Source organism: Panthera pardus, unplaced genomic scaffold (assembly GCF_024362965.1).
Source record: "Panthera pardus isolate Hobbes unplaced genomic scaffold, ASM2436296v1 HiC_scaffold_16, whole genome shotgun sequence".
Classification (NCBI taxonomy): Eukaryota; Metazoa; Chordata; class Mammalia; order Carnivora; family Felidae; genus Panthera; species Panthera pardus.
This window is the reverse complement of record NW_026526721.1, coordinates 118,836,525-118,862,140: the sequence shown is the minus strand read 5'-3', so window position 1 is coordinate 118,862,140 and position 25,616 is coordinate 118,836,525. Positions and strand designations below refer to the sequence as shown.

Here is a 25,616-nt window from a genome sequence, read left to right as displayed (position 1 = left end):
TGTATTTTACAGGCAAAATTAATTTATGGTGGTAGAAGTCAAAACAGTGCTATGGGATAGATGGGTATCAATGGGGAAGGAGTAGAAGAGAATTTCTGGCAAGGTGGGAATGTCTACTTCTTGCTCTGTTGATGGTTATAGAGGTTTTATATGTATATAAAAATTCATCCAACTTTACTTTTAACATTTGTGTATATTACTATATGTAAAATATATCTTTATTTAAAATACTTTTAAAATATGCATTTTGCTTAGGTAAAATTCTAGATTTAATGCCTTTGGCTTCAAAGAATTATTTCATTTATAACAACATGAACATAAATGATAAGTACCACATGTGCAGGCAGTATTTTCTTCATGGGTGGTCAAAAACTTGTATTGAAATTCTCATCACATTCTACATAATAAATTATTCATGAAGTTCGATAATATCTCTGGAAATTAATGGCCTTTTAAGATAAATTTTTTAAATGGGAAATTAATGAAATTCTGCTACTCCAGCTAATTTTGCTGTAGTTTTGTGGCAGTGTAAGTATGTCTTTGTCTGTAGTCCAACCACCACAAAATCCTATACCCCTGAAATTATAATTTGTGGCTATGATTATAGCACTGGTTTCAATATAATTTTCACTATATTTAAAATTTGAGAATAAATATAAAATTAGAAAGAAAAAATAATATATGGTATAGCCAAAGCTCTAAACACAAAATTCAGGGTTAGGATCAACTCAAAATATTTTTTCTTTTTCTTTTTCTTTTTCTTCAAGTTTATTTATTTTGAGAGAGAGAGACAGAAAGAGAGAGAGAGAGATAGTACAAGTGGGGAAGGGGCAGAGAGAAGGAGAGAGAGGGAATCCCAGGCAGGCTCCATACTCAGCACAGAACCTGATGTGGGTTTTGAACTCCCAAACAGTGAGATAATGACCAGAGCCAAAAATCAAGAGTCAGAATGCTTAACCGATTGAGCTAACATGGCACCCCAACTCAAAATATTTCCTTATATTTTTCATTCCTTTTAGACACTCCCGTGACCACCCTACTTTGCCCACTGCTCAAAACACAAAGCCTGTTTAGGACATTAATCCCTCCACATACAATTACAAATCCTAATACTTGGAGGCAGGCAAAAGCTGTGTTTACCAGACATTTAAGGAAATATCTTATTATATTTTCTTTTTAAATATTTTCAAAGATGATAATTTTAAATAACAAATGTTCAAATCAACTAATAGATGCCAAAAATAATTGAATGAAATAGCGGCAGTTTTCCTAGTGACTAAAACCAGATATTTTAATACCTTTTACCAGCATTTCTCAAAATAAAGTCTATGAAGTGTTAATAAATCACATTCAAAAAAGGTTTCATGGTTAAGTAGGCTGGGAAAATATTTTGTGAAGAAACTTAAACAGGTTAGTTACTGTAATACCTCCCAGAGCCTTTAATCTGCTCCTGTGCATTGCCATCCTTTAAGAGCAGGCTATAGTTAGCCTTTGAATACTCCTTTACAGAGACTCATAAGATTAGTGCTCCAAGAAGTTCATTTCAGGAAATACATATGAACAAATGGTTCATTAACGGAGTTTTAAAGTGATTTTTTTTTTCAACAGCAGATTCTTTGCATACACATACCTAGTCAAACCAGTAACATCTCTAATTGTCATTAAGATAACATAAAAAAAATTACCACTTGAGTTCTATTTCATCATCTCTCAATTATATCATGGTAGCATAACACCTGACAATTTAGACTAATTAAAAAATATATACAGAATATTAAAGTGGTATCAAAGATGAATAAACATTACACCACTTGTTTTAAAAGACCTAATGGGTATTTGGTGAGGTGATTCAAAAATACCTGGGTCCCCAAATCTTGGTTTGTTACTAGTATCAAGGTTGACCTTATGGACAATGAATTTTCTCTAAGGTAGGAGTTACCAGAATGGCTTTTTAGCCCCACCGTGTTCCCCAGGGTAGCTGTCAGCCCCATCTTCATAAATTCCTTATTTACTTTTTAAGGCATATCTTGAAATCCTCTAATAAAGAGAAGTCCCTCCCTGAGGGTTAGTTTACACTCAGCAGATTGATCAGGTATTTTCTAAGTGAGAATCAGCAGGAAGCTTACCCTGAGAGAACAGAGAAGCAATACACTTTAGTTTGAGAGAGGAAAGATTTGTGCCCAGTGTGGATTTCCCTTAGGACCCAGCAGTTCAGGTTGGGAAGGCAGTGAAATATCTATGTCTGAGTGAGTCACTCCAGAGTTATAAGAATTTTTCTCTTTTAGCATATGTCACTCAAAAGTCTGAGGGTGATTCAGTCTGTTAAGGTCAACCTCCTGTGAGACAAAGGAGGTTAGAGAAGGGGGAGTAAGAAGGTGGGAGCAAATGAAGTATAACCATTACATCTCCAAGGGCAACTGGATAGTGATAGATGCTACTATTTAAAAATTTCTTCTCCCTAGCTTATGTTGGCAAATTTTTACTTATTATGCAAAATAGAATATATCTGGTATCTTCAGCATGGTTACACCAAGGCCAATCAAATGCAGCCCACTACTGCTTGTTTTGTAAATAAAATTTTACTGAAATCCAGCCATGCCTATCAAGTCTAGTAAAGGCAGAGTTGTGTACTTTCAAGAGTGACCATGTGAGTGACAAAGCCTAAAATATTTACAGCCTGGTTTTTGACAGAAAAGCTTTGTCAACTCCTGATTTAAACAGTCCTTCTTTTCCTTTCCATTCTAATTTTCTAAAATATTTTCAAAGCGACTTAAAGTTTATATTTTTGGAATCAGATTTTCCCTGTGAAAAGACTCAGGTTATTTTACACTAAGAGCAAATTATAGCTAAGTCAGTATAATAGCTAAGCTAGCACATGCAGCTGAAAAGTAGGGAAATAAAATGGTTGTTTTGAAAATATCCCTTTTTAAGATCACAAACATCTGGATATTTCCCAAGACATCTGGAACACCAACTGATTGACTTATTTATATTTAGCCACGTGCATTTTGTAAACACTTGAGGTAAAAACTAAACATTAGAAGTAAAAATAATAATTTCATGTAACATCTTTGTTCAAAATACTTCTAATTTTAAATATCAGCTTTATTGCTCATTTAAAATGCACCAAAAAGTACAACAAAGTCTATAATTTTATCAGACATTTTGGAGAATTTAAAGAACATGATACTGCTTTCTTTCATTCTTTATTTGGTTATGCAATCTCTATCCTCATTGTCTGAATGATAAAAAATAGCATCATTATGATTTTTTTAAAATGCCTCAAAACTTAGAGTGAACAATGTATTTTTCAGTTACTCTATGGTAGAGAATCAGCAAAATAGTAGGAAGCATGTCCCATCTCTGAGCAATTGAATTGAAATAAAACATGTTTCTTGGTCTCTCAGTGTCCGCTCTCTTCATGTTGGAATGACCTGTGGTTAGAGCTAAGTAGATTGTCATGAAAGGATGTGGGGCATTGGAGCCAGACTAGGGTTCGACTGTTGGCCCAATTACCTTCTAGCCTATTTTGGCCCAAGTTTCTTCTCAATATAATGAGGATGATATTTTTATTGGAAATGCAGTATATATGGTACTTGAAAAAAAAATAATAATAAAACAATGGCTCCCATTGATTGACATGCTTACTGTGTGCCAGCCACTAAGCTCAGTGTATTATATACACCTTACATCACTTAATCTTCCCAAAAGCCTTAAAGGTAGTCAACTGTTATTAGCTCTAATTCAGAGATGAGTTCACTAAAGTGTTTACTTCCAGTTTACAAATTCTACCCTTAGAAGAGCAGCTACCAATCATCTAGTGCCAACTACATGCCCGAGACTTCACATATATTTTCTCAATTAGTACACAGTGCTAACAGGTAGCTGTTTTCATTATCTCATTTTCAAATGAGGAAATTAAGGTTTAGAGAGGTTAGTTTTGCCATAGCTACATAGCTATTAGGCAGAGCTGGGGTCAGAACACAGGAAGAAAAACTCCCAAGGCCTGTGCCTTTAACCTTAACTATACTACCTCAGCAAATAGCTATTATTATTGTTGTTGCTGTTGTTGTTGTTATTATTATTATTACCACCACCATAGGTATCCTGTTTAAAAAAAACCCATAGGGGTGTCTGGGTGGCTCAGTCAGTTAGGTGATGAGTTCAGCCCAGGTCATGATCTCACGGTTCGTGAGTTCAAGCCCCACGTCGGGCTCTGTGCTGACAGCTCAGAGCATGGAGCCTGCTTCCGATTCTGTGTCTCCCTCTGCACTTCCCCTGCTCATGCTCTGTCTCTCTCTGTCTCTCAAAAAATAAATAAATGTTAAAAAAAATTTTTTTTAAACCATAAAATTAGTACACTAAAAAAACACATGTATGCATATATATGTATGAAACTTGACAAACAGAGGGAATCAAATAGCTCTATGTATAATTTCTCAAATTGAGAGTATTCACCTTTGTACTGAATTGCAAAATAAATATGAGGATTACTGAAAGTCAAAATAAAGCTAAGTACTTCCCACCTGGATTCACTGCCCCAAGACAGTCTTTCTAAAAACAAAATTTGAAATTTTGTATTTCAAAGTTATGTAATGCTTACATCAGATATCTTAAATAGTGTGCCTTGCTGAAAATTTACAAAACCTACAATTATGTCATCTCAAGCTCTTAAAAACAGGCAGTAATGTTTATGAAAGAGCAGGGTGCCAGATATACTCCATGTCAGAAAATCTATTTGAGTTATAATGCTCTTGTACCCTCACTGCAGATTGTCAGCCAGAGCAATATGCAGAAAATATATAGCTTGCCTGATGGTACCCTTATTATAATAGTCTCAGAATTATGGGATAGATGAATTAGGATTTATACCTGAATAGACCTTTTTCTCTTCTGAGCTTTTGGTTTTTTTTTTTTTGTTTTTTTTTTTTGTTTTTTTTTTTTTGTCCATCATTAGATTTAGGGATGGTTGCTTAAATGTCTAGAAAGAAATGGTATATAACCAGAAAAATTGCTGCAGAAGTATGATTTTTGTTACAACATTTGGGCAAGTTTTGAAGAAGAGGTCTTAAAACAATAAAAGACATTGTTCACAGAAAATCAATTTTTTTTTGACCATCTAATTCTCAGCAAGTCACTTCCAGCAAATTCTGCAGGAAGCATAGAATTAGTCCATACTGTGTAACCCCAATGGAGAATGAAAATGTTAGAAATGCGAATAGCTTTTCCTGTTTTGCCTTTTCACCATTCTATTCTTTCCATACTTATAATGAATAGAATTCATTCTAATACCATAATTAATACTTCTTTGGGTCACCCACCCAATGGAGAATTTCTGAACACATGAGTATGCCACCCACTGGTGGAAGGGTATTAATCTACATTTGCAAAAGGTGAGAACTTCTATGGATCCTTTAAGAAAATGGTAGTATCTTTGAGACTTCTGCTTGAATGACCAATTGTTCAACTGATTTGTTTCAATTATGCTGTTTTTCCATCATTAAGGTCAAGTTTTATTCACTATCACCATTTAATCTTAGTTTTAGCTGGTCAGTATTACATAGCTAGGAAGAAATAAAGGTCTATGGCCTGAAGAGTACCTGTCTTTCTCACACTTCATAGGAGTAGAAAGAGAATGCAAAATATAGTCCCTGATTCAGTGGTTATGCTGAAAAGTGTACTTCACAGGTCCTGAAAACACTTAGAATTTTATTTTTTTACTCTAGGTATAAGATTTGATAGTTCAAAAACAGATACTGAAGAATCTAAATTCTAAGCTCATTTGGAAAATCTATAATGCATAAGAACTCACCTCATTTTTATGACTGCTCTATTAATAGCTTAAAAAGACAAAATTAAATTCATTCCTAAGGATAATAGACTGTTTTATGGTACCTTTGTACAGCTGAAGATAGAGGATTAAATTACCACTTCAACAGTGAATTATTTTAAATATTTTAATAACATGCTGAATTTTACAAGAGAACAACCTTAACTGTTCCTTCATTAGTAACAAGTAGAGTTGCCACCTAAAATATAGGATGCCCACTTAAATTTAAATTTCAGGCAAGTAATGAATAAATTTTTTAGTATGTATATATTCCCTGAAATATTTAGGACATACATTGCTTTAAAAAAAGATCCTTCTTCATCTAAATTTCAAGTGTAACTAGGGATCCTATATGTTTATTTGCTAAATCTAGCAACTTTATTGGTAGGCCAAACCCTCTGAATGGTTTTCAAGCAGTGATCAGGAGTTCAGTTGGCTATCAACATCCTTTACATTCACCCATTCATTCACTAACTCACTCATTAATTAATTTAACAAGTATTGGAATACCTCCTTTACTGTTGTCAGTATCAGGAATAGTTTTGCAAAACCCCCTGCCTCATGGATCAGTGGTCCTCAAACTTGGTTGTCCATTATGATCAGCTGGGGAGATTTTTTTTTTTTATTAATGGAGTCCTAGATACAACCCTCAAAGATTCTGAATTACTTATTCTGGGATCTGGCCTGGTTATCAGACTTTTACAACCTCCCCAGAAGATCCGAATATATGACCAAGGTTGAGAACCACTGCTGTAGATGGAGACAAATTATATATTCTTAGCCATTTTTTTTTTTTTTTGCAATCCCTGCATCTGCCATAAGGCATGCCTATTAATGGTTGAGTCACTCAGCAGATCAACTCTTCAGAGAAGCAAATTGCAAGTAATTTTAACTGAGATTTTTCTAAAGCAATGTAACTATTAAGCTAGCATTATACATTATTAAACTATTTTGCCTCAATTTTAGAACTATGAATATTTAAATGAATGCATTCATCCATTCATTCAAAAATACCTAAATTTCTGTCCAAGCACTGGGCACTGAACCAGGCACTAGAGATGGAGCCATGAAAAAGGTAAAACTCCTATTCATGCAAGAGGGACAATTAGTGTGAAAGCAAAAATTAAACACTTCCTATGAAGAAAATGAATCAAGGAGTCAAAGGAATTAAGTAGTGGGGAGGGGTGCATTTTAGAGCAATCAGGAAAATTTTCTCAAGGAACATCTGACCAGACACCTGAATGATGTGAGGACAGAAATTATGCAAATATCTCCAGGGAAAGGTAAAAGAAATACCAAGGAGGTCTGAACAAGTTTGGTGTGTTCACAGGAAGAGCTGAAAAGACGGTGTGACTACAGCAGTGGTAGGAGGAGAGTGATACAAGATGAGGCCATACAGAAGTATAGGTAGCTCCTTAAACCAATATAAGGACATGGGACCATATTCTGGGCTGCAGAGTAAGAGATATGGTTTAATTTACATTGTTAAAAATATCACCCTGGCTTCCTTATGGAGACTTGCTGGTAGGGTGATGGTGCCATAAAAGAAGCAGATTACTGTAGTAGTCAGGGTGAGAGATGATGGTGACTTGGACTAGGGCAGTAGCAGTAGAGCTTTTAAGAAGTGGTTGGGATATAATTTGAAAGTAAATCCAACAGTTGTTTCAGATAGGTTAGATATAGGGTGTGAAGGAAAGAGGAAATAAGAATATCTTGGAATTCAGCTTCTACTAAGACGGAGATAAAGGACTGACACAAGAGTTCTGGAAAGACCAGGTTAAGTTTGAGGTGCATAATCATTATCCCAGTGGATAGGGTCATTATGGTAGGTATGTATATCTGGATCTCAGGGCTGCAGATATAAATTTAGATTATCATCTATATATAAAGGTGTACTTTTTTCCTCTATTAAGTTTAATACATTGGACTGGTTTAAACAAAGTGGGGCAGTCATTTCCTTTCAAAATGAATTACTTCCTTTGGGAGTTCTACCTATGACCTAAACACTGGCACTGATGAATTATAATCCTTTACTACAGAAAACATATATAAAAGGAAATATTGCCCCTACAACTTTTTAAATGTCCTTAGGATTGATACATGAAATAATTATGAAAATTATTTTGATGATGCATGAGGTCTTTTTAGGCTATGGCTAAAAAGAACTTCTCATGATCAAGAAATAATTTTCAGGGCTCCTGGGGGATCAGTCGGTTAAGTGTCCAACTCTTGATTTTGGCTCAGGTCACAATCTCACAATCATGAAATCGAGCCCTGTGTTCAGCTCCATGCTGAGTGTGGAGCCTGTTTGGGATTCTGTCTGTCTCTCTCTGCCCTCTCCCACTCACTTGTGTGCACAAACTTTCTCTCAAATTAAATAAACATTTAAAAAAAGAAATGATAATTTTCAGCTGTAACTTTTATTCTTAAAATTGTTTTATCATATGTCGGCAAGGATGCAGAGAAAGGGGAACACTTTTGCACTGTTGGTGGGAATGCAAAATGGTATAGCCACCCTGGAAAGTAGTATGGAGGTTCCTCAAAAAATTAAAAATATGGGGCGCCTGGGTGGCTCAGTCGGTTGAGCGTCCGACTTCAGCTCAGGTCACGATCTCGCGGTCCGTGAGTTCGAGCCCCGCATCGGGCTCTGGGCTGATGGCTCAGAGCCTGGAGCCTGCTTCCGATTCTGTGTCTCCCTTTCTCTCTGCCCCTCCCCTGTTCATGCTCTGTCTCCCTCTGTCTCAAAAATAAATTAAAAAACGTTAAAAAATTTTTTTAAAAAAATTAAAAATAGAACTACCCTATGACGCAGCAATCATACGTAGGTATTTATCCAAAGGATACAAAAATGGATTCAAAGGAGCACATGAACCCCAATGTTTATAGTAGCACTATCAACAATAGGCAAATTATGGAAAGAGCCCAAATGTCCATCGACTGATGAATGGAAAAAGAAGATGTGGTATATACATACAATGGAATACTTCTCAGCAATCAAAAAGAATGAAATCTTGCCATTTCCAACAATGTGGATGGAACTAGAGTATATTATGCTAAGTGAAATAAGTCAGAGGAAAGACAAATATCATGTGTTTTCACTCATATGTGGAATTTTAGAAACAAAACAGATGGACATAAGGGAAGGGAAGGGAAGGAAGAATAAGATAAAAACAGAGGGAGGCGAACCATAAGAGACTCTTAAATACAGAGAACAAACAGGGTTGCTGGAGGGGTGTTTGGTGGGGGGATGGGTTGAATGGGAGATGAGCATTCCTTAATGCTGGGATGAGCACTGTGGGTTATATGTAAGTGATGAATTGTTAAAGTCCATTCCTGAACCCATTATTACACTATATGTTAACTAATTTGGATTCAGATAAAATTAAAAGATTTTTTAGAATTGTTCTATCATATAATTTAGTATTAAAACAATCCAGAAGTATTTTTTAAAGGTAAATGATGAATGAGGGGCACCTGGGTGACTCATTCAGTTCAGTGACCGACTCTTGATTTCAGCTCAGGTCATGACCTCATGGTTCATGAGTTTGAATCCTGATCAGGTTCTGTACAACAAAGCCTGCTTGGGAATCTCTGTCCCACTCTCTCTGCCCCTTTCTCTCTCTCTCTCTCTCAAAAATAAGAAAATCAATGTAAAAAGAATGGAGGCAAATGATGAATGAAAAGTAGATTTTTAATCTACTGTATTTTTTAGAATGAGGTTAATACAAGCAGCATTAGTTTCGAAAGGTTAAAAGGAGAATTTTAATACATTAAATAATCTCTATTTCAATATTTGCTAGAGTATTCCATTTGTAAAGTTTTTTTCAAACCTGAGTTGTACTAGGAAAAAAAAAAGATTTGGAGCTTCATATTGCCACTAAACCAGTTATATGGTTGAACACAAACTGGTTAACTGCCTTGAACCTTAGTTTTCTTATTGTTAAAAAAGCTTTAAATCTACTTCAAAGGTCTTTTGTATAAATAACATATGTAAAAGTATTTCATAAATAAAATTACACACCAATGAGAGGTAAATAAGTCATGGCATAGTGTCCACATACTCTTCTATTGGTAAATATATATCCTGTACTCAAGAATTCAAAGCAAATGGCAATGATGTTAACCTCACTACAATAAACTAGTGAAAAAGTATTTCAACCTCAAGAACATAGAGTCAAAATTCTTGTCTCTTTATTATTTTTTTGACTTGTTTCTCTGGTGATATTTGTTTATTTTTTCTTGAGCTATTAAGGTGATTGGGTTTATCCTTTTCTCTCTCTCTTTGATGAAGATAAATGAGATATGTGACATGGTAAGAATAAGGAGTAACCACTGACAGATGGAAGAAAAAGAGAACTATAAAGCATTCAGATAAAGCGCAAATAAACAGCAACTCAACTCTCCTCTAAAATTTACAGTATACAGTAGTGTCAACAATAGCCAAATTATGGAAGGAGCCCAAATGTCCAACAACTGACAAATGGATAAAGACATGGTATACACACACACACACACACACACACACACACACACACACACACACACACACACAATGGAATTATTACTTGGCAATCAAAAAGAATGAAATCTTGCCATTTGCAACAACATGGATGGAACTAGAGTACATTCTGCTAAGTGAAATAAGTCAGTCAGAGAAACAAATATCGTATGATTTCCCTCATATGTGGAATTTTAGAAACAAAACAGATGAACACAGGGAAGGAAAGTAAAAATAAGACAAAAACAGAGATGGAGGCAGGGGCGCCTCTGTGGCAATTAAGCATCCGACTTTGGCTTAGGGCATGATCTCCCAGTTTTTGAGTTTGGCCCTGGTAGGGCTCTGTGCTGACAGCTCAGAGCCTGGGGCCTGCTTCAGATTCTGTGTCTCCCTCTCTCTCTGCCCCTTGCACACTCGCGCTCTCTCTCTCTCTCAAAGATAAACATTTAAAAAAATTTTTTTAAAAATACAGAGAGGGAGGCAAACCATAAGAGACTCTTAAATACAGAGAACAAACTGAGGGTTGCTGGAGCGATGTTGGGTGGGGGGTGGATGGACTAAATGAGTGATTAAGGAGGGCACTTGTTGGGATGAGCACTGGGTGTTATATGTAAGTGATGAATCACTGAATTCTACTCCTGAAATCTTTATTACACTGTATGTTAACTAACTTGGATTTAAATAAAATTTAAAAATTAAAAAAATTACAGGGTAAGCAATATATAATTATGCACTTATATTAGTAATTATTTACTGCTGAAAGGTTTTTTTTCTTCTTTTAGAGAGTGAATTTTAACCAATCAGTAAAACACCATTATCAGTCAGCCTTTGGAGTACAGAAAAGAGTTGTATTAAATAGTAATAGGATTCACTCCCATTTCCCTAGTTCTACCCTTGATTCCTGGACCTGTGAATCTTGGTTATGGGAGAACCAATACTATATACTGGATGCTAATGTAAACATGAACAGCCTACTGGATGATATGGGAGTGACATCACTCATTGTTACTCTTAGTGTCCACCAACAATATTTTTTTTTTGCTTTCTGTACCCACAACCTTACACTCTGTTGGTACAGATGTTTGAGTTTCAAAAGGAAGAATGCTTCTAGGAGACACAGGGAGAATACCACGTGAAGACAGAGTAATGCATCTGCAAGCCAAAGAATGCCAAAATTTGTTGGCAAACTACCAAAAGCTAGAATGATGTAATAGGGAGTATTGCCCTACAGGCCTCAGAGGAGCATAGGCCTGTAGACACCTGATTTTAGACTTTTAGCCTCCAGAACTTGAGACAATAGATTTTGGCGTCCTTTTTTTAAGCCACCTAAGCTTGAGAAAAGTAATACAAATACTATTTTAATAAATCCTTTGCATTTAACAAGGCCCAGTATTTGTTTAGGGATTTACTATTTTCTAGGAACTATTAGCTAATGGACTGTGTCTCCTGTTTTTCAGAAGCAGTTAAGGAGAAACAAGAAGGATAATTGTCAAGATGTAGCACAATCTTTAAGTGAAAAAAATGTTTATGCTCTTCATAATAAAGCACCTTTTTATTTTCACTTTCGGAGAACAATAGGGTATTTTAGACATGGGAATAACATTGGCAAGTAGACTTGGAGAATATGAGCCAGTTTTTTAAGTGTAACAGAGGATGAATTAACATTCATTGATGTACTTTTAAACTTCACCAGAATCAAGGGTCTAAAAGACAAGGGAGGCCATTATGTTGCCCAAACTTCTAAAGTAATATTTGATTTCAGCCAAGGAAGTACAACACTACAGACAGATAGGGGAGGGGAAGCAGGGGGAATTTAAATTATCTCATAAGGAAACATTTAAAGGAGTATAACATCCATCATTTTGTCAACAGTGATTGGGTAAGGCTGAGGTTTTAGAAGTTCAACAGGACTTTGAAATCTAAAATGTGTTATTTTACTGCTCAAATACATTTTAATACATTGATACAATTCAACACTTTATCACTAGTTATAATCACCAGATAATCTGCAAAAAATATCTATGTCATAGCCAGAAATTCTTTAGATCTTGAAGAGAAAAACCAGAAAATTCCACTTTGTGTGCAAGAAAATCATGGAATTGCAGATGGGTTAAAGGGGAGATTTCAAAAGTGGTTCCAGGAGATAGTAACAAGATATATTTACTGATGAAAGTGGTAACTAAAAGTTGGCAACTAGTTTATAGTTAAAAGATCAGCTGCCAGAAGAACCCCAAATCATAATCTTATGTCAAGAGTTAGTACACAGTACAGAAAAAGAAATTATCTAGACAAAGGGATGTGATAGGAATGAGATCATTCGCATTAAATGATTGGACTGACCTGAAAATATTAATAGTTGTACAAGGCTTTGATGATTCATAACCTCTACATGAAATAAAGTAGATTAATGAAAATGGATTTTATTATTGCCTTACCCAGGAATATTTCAACATTACCTCTCACCTGAAGTTTCAGGATGTCTGGTAGTTGGTATTTAAGTAGACATAGGCCCTGGAATGAGGAAATCACCACTGAAGATGTCACCTTCTGGTGTGCAGGGCCATACTCTCTAGAGGAATAAGTATAATCTATCAACTATATATTGATATTTTGAAAAGAGCAACTTAGTTCAGGCCATCTTCTATAGCCCCCTCAGATTTTATGTTAAGTCTTTCGACTTAAGAAAAAGTGATAAGACTGCATGAAACATTTTATTATCAGGCCTGGAAGTGGGTGTATCTTGTCCATCAAGTTACTTTGGCTAGAATCCTGTCACAAGACCATATCCATATTGCAGTCTGGGCTGGGAAAGATAGTGACCCCATGTGGAAGAGGAAATGGAATTGATAAGCATCTAGGAATTAGGAAAAAACTGATACATATAAACATACACATAAGTTGAAAAAACATCTATTTCCCCTTATTCAAAGCAGCATTAGTGACAACAGCCAAGACATAGAAACAAACCTAAGTGTCCATTGAAAGATGAATGGATAAAGAAGTTGTGGTGTATATATACAATGGAATATTATTCAGCCATAAGAAAGAGGAAATCGTGCCATCTGCAACAACATAAATGGACCTAAATGCACTATATTAAGAGAGGTAAGTCAGACAAAGATAAATACCGTATTATCTCACTTATTTGTGGAATCTAAAAACAAAGAACACCAAATTCATAGAAGAGATCATAATGGTGGATACCAGAGACAGGGGTGAGGAGAGGGGAATTGGAAGAAGGTGGTCAAAAAGGTACAAACTTCTAGTTATCTTATATTTACCTTATATCTTATATTTATCTTTACCATATAAAGTAATAATATGGATGTAATATACAGCATAATGACTATAGTTAACACTGCTGTATGGTATGTAGGAAAGTTGTTAAGAGAGTAGAACCTAGGAGTTCTCATCACAAGGAGACATTGTTTTTTTTCTTTTTCTTTTTCTTGTATATATATGAGATGGTGGATGTTAACTGCTGTGGCAATAATTTTATAACATATGTAAATCAAACCATCATGCTGTACACCTTAAACTTATACAGTGATATATGTCAATTATTTCTTAATACAACTGGGGGGAAAACATGCACAAATATCCCCTATTTTCATTTTGTGGGCACTTGCAGCTATGTCTATACCCAACTATTAATTTTTAACCTTTCTGGATTAGATTGGATCTCGTTAATCTACAATTTATACTTGGGTTTTGCACTGTGGTTCAGTCTAAGAGTTTTCTTTACTAGGTAAGTTTATTCCATATAAATTTATTGATCTGAGAGATATATTTGACTTAATTCTGTCAAATTATTTTATGTTTTCTTCTTTTACTTTTTAAATGTTTACTACAAGTTTTTGGTTTTTCTTTGGTTTACTTTTAAGCTTCTTTATTTTCTTTATAATAATTTAAGTGGTTTCCTTTCTAAAAGCAATATAATATATCCTCTAATCTTTATAGGTTTGAAATGTCTGTTAGCTTAAACTTGTGCAATAATTGGTTTAGTATCAAATTCTTAGGATGTTCTTACTTTTCCTGAGGAAATGTAAATACTGTTTCATAGCCTTCTAGCACTGATTGTTTCTGGGATGAATTTCTATATAATTTTCTCTTCATTTTTGGAAAAAGGTAAATTGTTGGGTTATTTCTTGACATTGACTTGTGTAAATTCCTTCTAAAATAAGATGTTGTGAAACTGCTAATTCATTTTCTAAAGTGTTATATAATTTTTCAATCCCACCAGCATTGTTTGAGTTTCTGTTGTTTCACATCCTTACCCATACTTGGTATGTCTAATCCTTTTCATCTTGGCCATATTAAGGGTATACAGTCATTTGTTCTTTTGACTTTCAGTTTGCATTTTTCTGATGACTATTGATAATGAACATTTTTTCAGTATTTATTTACCACTTACATATTATTTACATATGATTTTTATAAAATATAATTACAATATAAATGTATTATATATTATGTACATTATATAATTATATACATATATAATTTAATAGATATATGTACATAATTTTTTTCCCAATCTATGGGTTGCTTTTTCATTTTCTTAATGGGATATTTAAAAGAGAAGTTATCTTGAGAAAATAACAAAGTAGGAGGCATCACACCCTTCCTGATTTCAAGCTATATTATAAAAGTATGGTAATCAAAATAATATGATACTAGCATTAAAACATATTGACCAATGGAGCAGAGTCAAGAACCAGAAACAAACCCATGCTTATATAGTCACCAAAATTTGACAAGAGGGCCAAGAATAGTCAATGGACAAAAGACAGTCTATTCAATAAATGGTGCTAGAAAAATTGTAGATATTCCCATATAAAATAATTAAACTAAACACCTGTTTTATACCTCTCAGGAAAATGAACTCAAAATGGATTAAAGACTTAAGTATTAAGGTTGGAAGTCAAATAACTCCTAGAAGAAAACACAGAAACAAAGTTTGAAATGGTCTCTGCAATTTTTTGCATATGACACCTACCTAAAGCACAAGTAACAAAGTCAAGAATAAAGAAGTGAGTCTACATCATACTAACAAGCTCTACACAGAAAACAAAAACAAAAACAACAAAAAAATTGACTAAAGTGAAAATGGGGGAAAATACTTGCAAACTTCAAGATAGGAAAAAAATACTTGTAAACTATATATCTGATAAGGAGCTAATATCCAAAAATATAAAAAAAACAATTCATACAACTCAATAGCAGAGCCCCCAAATAATACAGTTAAAAAAATGGGCAAAGGATCTGAATAGACTTTTTCCAAAGAAGATATACAAATGACCAACAAGTACATGAAAAGGTGTTCAACATCACTAATCATCAGGGAAATGCAAATTAAAACCACAATATCACCTCACATCTGTTAGAATGGCCATAATAAAAGAGATAAGAGATAACAAATGCTCATAAGGATGTGGAGAAAAGGAAACACTTGTGCATGGTTGGTAGGATGGTAAATTGGTACAGCTACTATGGAAAACAGTAAGGAGGTTCCTCCAAAACTTAAAATTAGAACTACCATATATCTGAAGGAAATGAAAACACTATGTGAAAAAGATAATCTGCACCCCTATGCTAATTAATGATAGCATTATTTACAATAGCTAAGACATGGAAACAACCTAAGTCTCCATACATGGATGAATAGATACAAAAGTTGTGATATATTGCAACTACATGGATGGAACTGGAGGGTATTATGCTAAGTGAAGTTAGAGAAAGACAAAAATCATATGACTTCACTCATATGAGGACTTTAAGAGACAAAACAGATGAACATAAGGGAAGGGAAACAAAAATAATATAAAAACAGGGAGGGGGACAAAACAGAAGAGACTCATAAATATGGAGAACAAACTGAGGGTTACTGGAGGGGTTGTGGGAGAGGGGATGGGCTAAACGGGTAAGGGGCACTAAGGAATCTACTCCTGAAATCATTGTTGCACTATATGCTAATTTGGATGTAAATTTAAAAAAAATAAAGAATAAAGTTTTTTTTAAAAAGTTGTGGTATATACATACACACATACATACATATAAACACACACACACACACACATATATATATACAATGGAATATTATTCAAAATAAAAAAGAACAAAATCTTGCCATTTGGGAAAACACAAATCGACCTTGAGGACATTATGTTAAGTGAAATAAAGACAAATACTGTATGATCTCACTTATATGTGGAATCTAAAGGAAACAAAAAACAAAAAAAAAAATAGGGTGCCTGAGTGATTCAGTCAGTTAAGTGTCTGACTTCGGCTCATGTCATGATCTTGCGGTTCATGAGTTCGAGCCTGCTTCAGATTCTGTGTCTCATCCTCTCTCTGCCCTTCCCCTGCTCGCTCACACACACACACACCCCCTCTCTCTCTCTCTCAAAAATAAACATTAAAAAAAAATTAGGGGCGCCTGGGTGGCTCAGTTGGTTAAGCGTCCGACTTCAGCTCAGGTCATGATTTCATGGTCCGTGAGTTCAAGCCCCGCGTCGGGCTCTGGGCTGATGGCCCAGAGCCTGGAGCCTGCTTCCGATTCTGTGTCTCCCTCTCTCTCTGCCCCTCCCCCCGTTCATGCTGTCTCTCTCCGTCTCAAAAATAAATACATGTTAAAAAAAAATTAAAAAACCAAAACCAAAACAAACAAACAAACAAACAAAAAAACCCTCCAAACTCATTAAAAAAAAAAAAAGATCAGATGTGTGGTTACCAGAGGCAGTCGGTGGAGGAGGGTGGAATCTGATGAAGGTGATCAAAAGTTACAAACTTTCAATTATAAGATAAATAGTACTACAGATGCAATATACATGATGACTATAGTTAACACTGCTGTATGGTATGTTTGCAAGTTGTTAAGAGAATAAATTCTAGGAGTTCTCATCACACAGAATAAAACATTTTCTTTTTCATTTTTTTTGTAACTATAGGAGGTGATAAACATTAAACTCATCGTGGTAATCTCTTCACAAATATGTAAGTCAAACCATGCTGTACACCTTAAATTTATACAATATTGTATGTCAATTATATCTCAATACTTGGAAAAAATAAAACAAAGATACTGTTTTAAAACCTAAAGTGATAACAATAACATTTATTAAATCCACTCCAAAAGGAACTAAGACTGTACCTGTGTCAGAACAAAAACAATATAATACAGATTTACACGTAGGGAATGGATAATAAAACAATCCTGAATGGGAAGCATGGAAGAAAAGAAGAAAGGCAGTTATCACTATGGGATCTTTCAGCACCTCTAAAGCATCAAGCAATGAAAAACAATTCAGTAAGGATAAGCTGGATGAGCACTGTAAACCAACAACAGCTGATAATTAAGAAGAAACTGAAAAGGAGAAAAGGAGTAGGAAAGTCAGAATCATTAAATGATTTTTACAAAAGAATATGAGATTTTACGTTAGTCCTATGACATATAGCTGTTTTTCGCATCCTACCTTGGGATGAAGTGTGGCCTTACCTTGACAGATAAATTTAAAGACTGAAGAGATTTCCTGGCATTGAGCATCACTTCAGGATGTCAACAGAATCAGGATGATCTCCGCATCAATGCCTGAAATTTATGTATTCAAACAATTATATCTCAAATCCCACATGTTCACTCAATAATCTTAACTTTTTTTTTTTTTTTTTAAATTTTAGAGAGCAAGCACGAGTAAGGGAGAGGGGCAGAGGAGAGAGAGAATCACAAACAGGTTTCATGCTCAGCACATGGCCTGACTCGAGGTTTGATCTCAGAACCATGGGATCATGACCAGAGCCGAAATCAAGAATCAGATGCTCAACTGACTGAGCCACCCAGGTGCCCCTCTCTCAATAACTTTATAATCAGTGCCCCAGTCACTTTATTTCCTTATTTTATTAAATAACTTATTAAACTATAAAATTGACAAAAAAACACTTTAAAAATTAAAGAGTTTTTAATTTTAATAAGTAAATTTATCATTTTTTGCTTTTATGATGGGGCTTTTGGCATGTTATCTCAAAAATCTTTCTCTATCCCAGTTCTGTAATAATTTTGCCTTGGTTTTCTTCTAGAAGTGTCACAAAGTTTTTGCCTTTATGTTCAGATCTCTGATCCATTTCAAGTTAAATGTCTGTATTTTTTTTGAAAGTTAAATCAATTTTACATTTCTAGAATAAATACTACTTGGTAATGATATATTATTTTTATGTTTTGCTGGATTAGATTTATAATATTTTGATAAAAATTTTTTCATCAATGTTCATGAGGGATATTGATCTGTAGTTTTGTTTCCTTGCAATGTCTCTGTCTGGTTTTAGGGTATTAGGACAATGTTGGCCTCCTAAAATGAGTCGGAAGTATTTCATTCCCACTGTTTCCTCAAATCTATATAACATTAATGTCATTTTTCTTTTAATATTTTCTTAAATTTACTAGTCCTTCCACGTGGAAGTGATGTTTTTTTGTTTTAGAGGTGGGGAGTTTTTAAATAATAAATTTCATTTTTTTTAATAGGAGAATTTTTCATATATTTATTTTTTCCCTGTGTCAATTTTGTTCAACTCTCTTAGACATTTTCAATTTTATCAATTTTAAGTAATCCATTTTCCCATGAAATATGTCCTTTTATTCTTTTAATGTATATAAGCTCTATAGAGTTTTCTCCTTTTACATTCCTATCTTTGGCAATTTTTGTCTTCATTTTTTTCTGATCAGCCTAGCAAGGGGTTTATCGATTTTATTGATCTTTGTTCAACTGATTTTTTTTAACTTATTATTTTGATTCATTATTCTATTCCTTATTTCATTCCTTCTACTTATGTTGGGCTTAATTTTTTTTACCTTTCTAAATAGAAGCTTAGGGGCGCCTTGGTGGCTTGGTCGGTTAAGCGTCCGACTTCGGCTCAGGTCATGATCTCACGGTCCGTGAGTTTGAGCCCCACGTCGGGCTCTGTGCTGACAGCTCAGAGCCTGGAGCCTGTTTCAGGTTCTGTGTCTCCCTCTCTCTCTGCTCCTCCCCTGTTCATGCTCTGTCTCTCTCTGTCTCAAAAATAAATAAACGTTAAAAAAAATTTTTTAAATAAAAAAAAAATAAAAAAAATAGAAGCTTAGATCATTGATTTTTTAATTATTTTTTAAAAATATCAATAATAATAGATATTAATATCATTTAAAAAATATTTGCACTTAAAAGCTATAAATTTCTCTGTAGGCATCACTTTAGCTGCCCCTACAAATTTTAATGTGTTACTCTCACTTTAATTCAAAAATAATTTCATTTCATTTCATTTCAATATTTGTTTTCTAATTCACTATGTTATTTATTCATTGAATCTGGGTTATTTAAAACTGTATAGTTTAATTTTCAAATATTTAGGTATTTATTTACAGATAAATTTTATTTTTTTTAAATTTTATTTCATTATGGTCAGAGAATAATGCTGTATGTTTTGGGTTATTTTACGTTTATTAGATTTTTTTTGTGGCTCAACATAAAATCTATTTGATGAATATTTCCCACGCACTCAAAATGAGTATGTATTTTTTGTTAAATGTAGTTTTCTATATTTCAATTTAGGTCAAACATGATGATATTGTTGTTCATGTCTTCTATAAACTTAGTGATTTTCTGTAAATTTCCTTTATCAGTTACTGAATTGTGTTGAAATCTTCAACCACAATTACAGATTAATTTAATTTTCCTTTCAGTTCTCTTAGTTTTGGTTTCACGCATTTTGAAACTCAGTTATTAGGTGAATACAGGTTTAGGATTTTTATGCCCTCTCAATGAATTGATCCTTTAATTATTATAAGATGACATTCTTTACTTTGGTAATATCATTTCACTTTAAATTTATTTTGTCTGATATTAATATAACCACTTTAGCTTTTTTACAACTAAAGACCTACCATTGTCTTTATATTCAAAGTGATTATACGCACACCATCAAGTTTGCCTTGCTTTTTCATCTAGCCTGAAAATCTGTCTTTAATTGGATTATTAGAACAGTTGTGTAGAACCAAATTTCTATCTGGCATTATTTTTATTCAGTCTAAAATAACTTCCTTAATCATTTCTGATAGTGCTGGATTGATACATTTTCTTAGCTTTGTCTGAAAATGTCTTTACTTTGCCTTCATTTTTGAAGGATATTTTAACTAGATATAGAATCTGATTATAGATTTTTTTTCTTTCTGTCAGTACTTTCAAGATGTTTTTTCCATCACCCTCCAGCTTATATTGTTTCTAATGAAAAGTCAATATTAATTATTATCTTATTAATTGCACTACAAGTAAAATGCTTTTTTTTTTGTTTTGGGTTCATTTAAAAAATTTTTTGTCACTAATTTTCAACAATTTAAGTCTGTTGGTATGATTTTCCTGGTGTTTACTCTGTTGGGAACTATCTAGACTTCAGGCTGTTGGGAATATATGATTTTCTTCAAATTTGAAAAATATTTGACTGCTGTATCATCAAAAAATTTTCCATTCCCCTTCCTTCTGGGACACTATCTGTACTTATGTTAGATCACTCGATATTGTCCACACTCACAGAGTCAATGTGTTCATTTACTTTTGGCCCTTTTGTTCTTTGTTCTGTAAACAGTTTGTGGTTGTTTGCTACATCTTCAGTTCATTTATCTTTTTAAGTTTATTTATTTATTTTGAGAGAGAGAGAGAGAGCAGGGGAGGAGCAGAGAGAGAGAGAGAATCCTAAGCAGACTCCACACTGTCAGTGCAGAGCCCAATGCAGGGCTCAAACTCATGAACTGTGAGATCATGACCTGAGCTGAGATCAAGAGTCGGACACTTAACAAACTGAGCCACTAAGGTGTCCCAGTTCATTAATCTTTTATTTTAGTGTACAGTCAGCTATTAAGCTCACTGTTGTTTTTGGGTTTTGTTTTTCTTAATTTTGAATACATTTTTTACATTTAAATGTTTCATTTTAGTTCTTTTTTCATATCTTTCATTTGTCTCACTTTCATGTTTCCTCTCTTTCAAAATATTTATAATTAGTATTTTAAAGAATGTGTCTGCTAATTTCATCATCTATTATATTTATTTCTATTAATTAATTGCATTCCTAGTTATTAGTTGCTTTTTCCTGCATGTATAGTAATTTTTTATTGAATACTGAATATGAGTTTTATGTTGCAGAGTCTGGATTTTAGTCTTTCTTTAAAGAATGCTGAGTTTTTTGAACTATTGGGACCTCATGAAGATAAAAAGCTTCTGCACTGCAAAGGAAACAATCAACAAAACTAAAAGGCAACCAACGGAATGGGAAAAGATATTTGCAAATGACAATCAGACAAAGGGCTAGTATCCAAAATCTATAAAGAACTCACCAAACTCCACACCCGAAAAACAAATAATCCAGTGAAGAAATGGGCAGAAAACATGAATAGACACTTCTCTAAAGAAGACATTCAGATGGCCAACAGGCACATGAAAAGATTCTCAACGTTGCTCTTCATCAGGGAAATACAAATCAAAACCACACTCAGATATCACCTCACGCCAGTCAGAATGGCCAAAATGAACAAATCAGGAGACTATAGATGCTGGAGAGGATGTGGAGAAACAGGAACCCTCTTGCACTGTTGGTGGGAATGCAAACTGGTGCAGCCATTCTGGAAAACAGTGTGGAGATTCCTCAAAAAATTAAAAATAGACCTACCCTATGACCCAGCAATAGCACTGCTAGGAAGTTACCCAAGGGATACAGGAGTGTTGATGCATAGGGGCACTTGTACCCCAATGTTTATAGCAGCACTTTCAACAATAGCCAAATTATGGAAAGAGCCTAATGTCCATCAACTGATGAATGGATAAAGAAATTGTGGTTTATATACACAATGGAATATTATTTGGCAATGATAAAGAATGAAATATGGCCTTTTGTAGCAACATGGATGGAAGTGGAGAGTGTTATGCTAAGTGAAATAAGTCATACAAAGACAGACACCATATGTTTTCACTCTTATGTGGATCCTGAGAAACTTAACAGAAGACCATGGGGGAGGGGAAGGGAAAAAAAAGTTAGAGAGGGAGGGAACCAAACCATAAGAGACCCTTAAAAACTGAGAATAAACTGAGGGTTGGTGGGGCATGGGAGAGAGGGGAAAGTGGTGATGGGCATTGAGAAGGGCACCTACTGGGATGAGCACTGGGTGTTGTATGGAAATCAATTTGACAATAAATTGCACATTAAAAAAAAAGAATAAACATTAAAAAAATAAAATAAAAATAAAAAATGAAAAAAAATGCTGAGTTTTGCTGTGGCATTGTTATTTCATCCATTCAAGGTTTTTTAAAAAGCTTTGTTCAGCTGATGACAGAATATTCTTAATATGGCCAAATTTAGCCCTATTACTAAAACGGGACCATTTTGGGATCTCTACGGAATGCCTTGATTGCTCAACAATGTTTCTCCATTCTGGCTGCTCTAAATTCAAATTATTTCCCAGGTGTGTTCATGCTCTCCTTTCCTGCTCTGCAGTCTGTAAACTGCCTCCAGTTAGAAAGTGGAATGATTGAGAGGCGCCTAGGTGGTTCAGTTGGTTGGGCAACCGACTTCGGCTCAGGTCATGATCCCACAGTTTGTGAGTTTGAGCCCTGCGTGGGGCTCTGTACTGACAGCTCAGAGCCTGGAGCCTGCTTCTGATTCTGTGTCTCCCTCTCTCTCTGCCCCTCCCCCACTCATGCTCTGTCTCTCTCTGTCTGAGAAATAAACATTAAAAAAAAAATTTAAAAAAAAAGAAAGTGGAATGATTGAATAACTTATTTCATTTGTTTCCCTTCTCTCTAGGATCACACTCTTCTACTGCCTGTTTTTCAAAATCTGAACACAGTTCTTCCCCACATTTTGTCCAATTTTTTAGTTGTTTATGGTGGAAGCACTAGTGTAGTATTTTTTACTTGTTTTATTTATTGTCTTTTTATTATAAGATAAAATCACAGAAAAACACACAAAAGAAAATGTAGCTTAGTGAATTACTATAAGGGTAAATACCTGTTTTGTTTTAAATGTTTGTGTCCCCCTCCTTCAAAATTCTTAAATTGAAATCCTAATCCCCAAAGGTGATGGTATTAGTAGGTGGAGACTTTGGGTTAGTTCTCTTATAAGAGGTTCCAGAGAACTCCCTGGCCCTTTCTGCCTACTGATAATACAAGAAGTCTGTGACTAAGAAGAGGGCCCTACCCAAGCATGCCAGTGCTATGATCTTAGACTTCTAGGCTTCAGAACTGTGAGAAATAAATTTGTGTTGTTTATAAGCAACCCAGTCTGTGGTATTTTGTTATAGCTACCCTAATGGTCTAAGAGAATACCCTTATAACCACCATCCTGGTCAAGAAATAGAAATTGGTTAACCATCCCAGAAGCCTCTCTGTGTGCCCTTTTGCACAGATAGCCCCCTCCCACCCATATACACTATTGCAACTTTTATGACACTCATTTCCTTGTTGTTTTTACGGCTTTTAATGATCCAAGTGGACATCCCTAGACATTATAGTTTAGTCTTACTCATTTTTCTTAACTTGAATTGTCTTTTAAGACTCCTTTTACATACAGGTGTTCCTGGTATCCCTTCTTTTCCTTACTATTTATTTGTTGAAGAAATGAGATGTTTGTCCAGTCTGGTTTCTCATAATCTGGATTTTTTTTATTACATACTTGTGATGTGATTCAACATGTTCTATTTTATTCTATTTCCTGCAAACTGTCTTCAGGATCTAGAAGTTTGATAAAATTACATTTTTATCCCCTTGGTAAGACTATAATCTTTCATCTGAAGGTACGCATAATTTGTTTTCTCTCAATTTTGATGCAGCAGCCATTTGTGCTCAATGTCTAAATCCCAATTCATTGGTATTTATAAAGTACCTATGATATGCTAATATTTTTATTGATTAGCCAGAATAAGTTAATAAGAAGACAATTCCTCATTTGATACTTACCAAGTGGTATACTTCATTTAGGAAAGGAGAAATGAATGCTTCCTTCTCTTTTTATTGTTTTTTTTTTTTTTAAGATAATGATTTCTGACTGTATTAGTTTTTTTCAGTTGCTGTAACAACCACAAACTTGGTGCCTTAAAACAACATCTATTTATTCTTTGATAGTTCTAAAGGCCATAAGCCTGAAATAAATCTTTTGCAGCTAAAATCAAGGTTTCAGCAGGACCACAATCACTACAAACGTTCTAGAGAATACTTTCCAGAGACCAGTGCTGTATGCCCTTGCATTCCTTTCCTCCCTTCCTCCATCTTCTTCCTCTATTTCTACCACATGACATTCTTTTTTGTCTGTAGTCAAATCTCCCACTGCCTCCCTTATAATAGTACTTGTTATTATATTTAAAAGTCAGAGGGTGAGAGAGAGAGAGAGAGTCCCTATCTCAATATCTGTAACTTAATCACATCTATGAAGATCCTTTTTCCACATATAGTAAAATTTCTAACAACTGAGCATCTTTAGAGGCCTGTCACAGTGACCAATGAAGTCTTCAAAAACTACTGTTTAATATTGTTATGAAATCACAAATTTTAACGTATTTGATTAGTTTAAATCCATTGTGATCTTTATATAATCTATGGCCAATGAGGGCCTCAATTTGACTTCTGAATCCTTTTGATTATTTCTCTGATATGCAGCATTTCAAGATGTTCTAGTACATTTTTTTTTGCATAAACCTGGAGTCAGTCATTTCTTGAAGCAGCCATGGTTTCCTTAAAAAAGGCAGTGGGGGGCAGGGGGAAATGTCAAAATGATAATCTGGAAACCAGGGCCACTATTTGCTTCTGGTTGGTAATTTGTTTTTTCTAGGATTTTACAAATTCAGGGTTTTTATACAGCCTTTTCAGTTTTTTAACTCTTCTCTTCCATAGTGATAATCTGCTTCTCAAGGTCACACAAATAGATTTAGAATATATAATTAGTCATTTGCTTTGTCCCATTTATGCCTTGTCGCATTTAAATATTTTAAATGTGTTATTCTGTTTTTTGGCATAAAGCATTGATGTTAAAAAAAATCCCGTGATAATATCACTTTGATGCCCTTATTAAACATGTGCTCTTTTCCCTAGATTCCCAGAGGATTTTTTTGTTTCTTTAAAGTCCAGTCATTTTATTAGAATATGTCTTGGTCTTGATTTTTTTGGGTTGATATTATCAGGTAATAGAGTGCTCTATTAACATATACTTTATAATAATACTTTCAGCAAGTTTTCAGTATTCTTTTTTTTAAGGAAGTTATTTCATATGTTGAATTTTCTT

At 34.3% G+C, this 25,616-nt stretch overlaps 1 protein-coding gene across 7 annotated transcripts in view; it reads right to left on the bottom strand.

The window, feature by feature from the left end:
* The window catches only part of SLC9A9 (solute carrier family 9 member A9), a 701,238-nt gene that overhangs the window by 661,167 nt on the left and 14,455 nt on the right, over positions 1-25,616 (bottom strand). For 4 of the 7 annotated variants that reach the window (XM_053903745.1, XM_053903747.1, XM_053903746.1 and 1 more), the window contains 2 exons: positions 17,827-17,919; positions 12,792-12,897 (listed from right to left, as the gene is read on the bottom strand). The gene's annotated coding sequence lies outside the window, so the exon portion shown is untranslated. Of the gene's footprint in view, positions 1-12,784; positions 12,898-17,826; positions 17,920-19,173; positions 19,277-25,616 lie in introns of those variants that run through there. The other 3 variants (XM_053903749.1, XM_053903744.1, XM_053903748.1) reach the window with 3 other exon arrangements.